The following is a 3,618-nucleotide window of genomic DNA, read 5'->3' as shown; positions in this document are numbered from 1 at the left end:
GGGAAAAAATTGAACGTGTCATCAAATCAATTGCCCAAAATTTTAACTGAATTGAAAAAAATTATAGAAATAATTATATCTCTAATATTTTTTTTATGTGAAAGATTTTCTTAAATTTGTGTAAATTTTGTGCAAACTTTTTTTTTGTTTTATACGATTTTTTTTGTCGTAAAATTTATTATCTTAAAATTTTAAATTGATAAAAATATATAAATAATTATATTTTTAACAATAAAAAAATAAAAGATATTAACTGATGAAGATTACTATAATTGCAAATATGTTTTCTATGTATATATAAAAAGTTAATCACTAAATAAATTATTTATATAGAATATATATGTTAAAATATTAATTAATACACTTTGAAAATGACAATATATATATATATATAATAATTAATTTAATAATTAATTTTAATGGACGCATGATATTTTTTTGTTATACATACATGTCATTTGTGTGATGAGTCAATTCAAAATATTCGGCATAATAAACCCATCAATAGGAGCTTCACTTCTTTTATGCATGTCTCGTTGTGGCATTAAGATGTGTATCAAGCAAAAATATTTAGAAGACAACAAAAACTAATTTAAAACAATTTTATTTTGTATTTTTTAATTATTATTTATTTTATTTTATATTTTTTAATTATTTCTATAATAGATGGATAAATAGATATTAAGTTGGGTAATATAATTGAGTTATTATATCTCTAATATTTATATCGTGACTCAAAAATATAATCAGACCCAAAATGAATAAAAGCCTACTCAAGAGATCCGGCTACTACTCCTATTCGACCTCATATATAGAGGTCACATACAGCGACAAAAGTCTGGCCCTACTTATCCAAATAAGTAACCGACTACTAAGATATCTCTTATTTTTCTAGAAGGAGAGATCTCAACAACTTCTCTAGAAAAAGGGAACAGCGTCCACCATCAAAGGTGAAAATACTCTAAAAGGTAGTTATCTATTCTACTATAAATATACTGATACCTTCAGGTATATTCAGACCCCAATCTACTAAAAACTTGCTTTGAACCCCTTGCTAACTTAAGCATCGGAATCCCTTGCACATACCACCCCTATCCCCCCTCACGAAGAACTCGAAAAGCGAAACTTCGGCGTCAGCAGAAATCAGATGCTACCCTAAAAGGAGTCTGGACCTCATGTTCAACCCCAAAAGCAACCCCATATCAGGTAACCCTCTGAACATTGGTGCCATTGCCGGAAACTTGGAAGTCTACACTCAATCATGGCGGACAATCAATTTGAGGACGGTCATACGGCATCTGAATTAGAACCAAAACCTCATAACGACGACTGAACACTCGTGATACCTCCACAACATGAAAGGACGAGTGGCCCCCACAGGAAAGGTACATCAAAAAATTCTCCACCGCGGTGAATCCATTCGAAAGTTCATTCACTCGAGGATGAGGAGCCCCCTCATCCAACAGAAATCATGGGACTTGTACATGGGCACCATGGTCGATTAGAGCAACTTGAGTAGGAGATTGAGCAACAAAGAGAAGCGAAAAGAGATTTGTGAAAAGAGGTACGATGACGCAGAGAGCTGAAAGAAAAGCTCTCAAAACTGGAGGCCAACCTTAGAAGTCGGAGTACTCAGACTGATCGGGAGAAAAACCCTCTAGAAGGAGAGGATCCATTTATTAAAGAGATCATGCGAGCTAGGGTTCCTAGGAAATTTAAAATCCCCTACATGGTTCTCTATAATGGAACGACCGATCCAAGGCACCATCTTACCAATTTTAAAAGTCGGATGTACCTAGCTGATGTCTGATGCAACTTGCTGCAAAACTTTTCTGATAATGTTAACTAAAGCGGCGATGAAGTAGCTCGATAGCCTCTCACCTAGGTTGGTGACCTACTTTAACGATGTGACAGGAAGTTTCTTACCCGATTTTCAATTCAGAAGGACAAAGTCAAGTATGTTCCAAATCTCTTAGAGGTTAAACAAGAAGTCGGAGAGACTTTTCGAGATTATATAGAAAGATTTAACAAAACTTGCTAAGAAATAGAAAACTTACCTCTAGAAGTAGTAATAATGGGGTTAGTTAATGGCCTCAGAAAATAGTCATTTTCTCAATCCATATCAAAACGACACCCGACTTCTCTGTATGAAGTACAGGAGCAGATGGAGAAGTACATCAATATGGAGAAAAATTTTCGACTTAGAGAGTCAGTTCCAAGGCAAAACCCTCCCTATCAAGTTTGGGATAAAGACAAAGAAGCAAAGAAAAAAGAGGAATACAGCTTGGAAAAATCTCGAAGATACCATAACTACACCCCACTCCAAGTTTTTCTTGTCGACATCTACAGAAAAATCTGCCACACTGAAAAATTCCACCTCCTCATCCTATTAAGCACAAGAAAGCTGAAAGTAAGACGGAATATTGCGAGTATCACAAATTATATAGAAATTCTACCAGTGATTGCTATGATCTGAAAAATGTCATAGAAAATCTGGCCAGACAAGGTTGGCTAGAAAGATACCTCGTGGATAGGTCCGACAATCTAGGAAAAAGGAAGATAGGTGATGAAGACGGAGGTCAACAAGATTGGCCACCACAAACCCTTGATAGGCATGTATACATGATAAATGGAGGATTTGTAAGAGGGGAGTAATTAAGTCCTCTTGCAAAAGGCATCTTAAGAAAGTATACAAGGTCGGTGAAGATAGCAATGTTCCCGATTTATCCACAAATTCATTTACCAAAGAAGATGCCCAAGGAGTGACGCCTGGTCACGATGACCCCATTGTAATTACGATGATCTTTGCCAATGCAAATCTCCACAGACCTCTGATGGATCAGGGAAGCTCAGCTAACATATTATTCAAGCACGCATTTGATAAACTCGGGCTAAAAGAAAAGGAGATGAGAGCTTATCCAGATAACCTCTTCGGGTTAGGCAATAGACCCATCCGACCCCTTGATTTCATTTCGTTGCATACCACTTTTGGTAAAGGCATGAAATCAAGAACCTTAAGCATTGATTACATTGTAATCGACATGGCATCAGCCTATAATGCCTTAATAGGTTGGACAACTTTAAATCAACTAGCTACAGTCATTTTCACACCTCACATATGCATGAAATTCTTGACTTCAAAGGAAATTGCCACTATCAAAGGAGATCAGAAGTTGGCAAGAAAGTGTTATAATGAAAGCATAAACCTAAGGGGCAATGTCAAGGGTAAGGAAGTCAACATTATTGAGCTCGGTGATATCCGAGCAAGAGAAGAAATGAGACCACAACCCGAGAAGAAAATTGAAGAAGTTCAAATCGGGGATCGAGCAGAGAAGACAACAAACATCAGGGCCAACCTCAATGAAGAATTAAAGGCAAAACTTGTTGTACTGTTATAATAAAATGCTGACTTCTTCACTGGAAAAGCCTCTTATATGTCTAGTATACAACCTGAATTTATGCTGTTTATCTGGGCTCACAATCTTTTCAACAAAAGCAACAGAAGTTCGGTCCTAAAAGAACACAAATCATGGAAGAACAAGTGCAAGCTTTGTTAGAAGCCGGGTTCATATGGGAGGTAAAATATCCTCTACGGTTAGCTAATGCGGTCCTCGTAAA

This window comes from Arachis hypogaea, chromosome 6 (genome assembly GCF_003086295.3).
Source record: "Arachis hypogaea cultivar Tifrunner chromosome 6, arahy.Tifrunner.gnm2.J5K5, whole genome shotgun sequence".
NCBI classification, from domain to species: domain Eukaryota; kingdom Viridiplantae; phylum Streptophyta; class Magnoliopsida; order Fabales; family Fabaceae; genus Arachis; species Arachis hypogaea.
Note: the sequence above shows the minus strand (reverse complement) of the source record.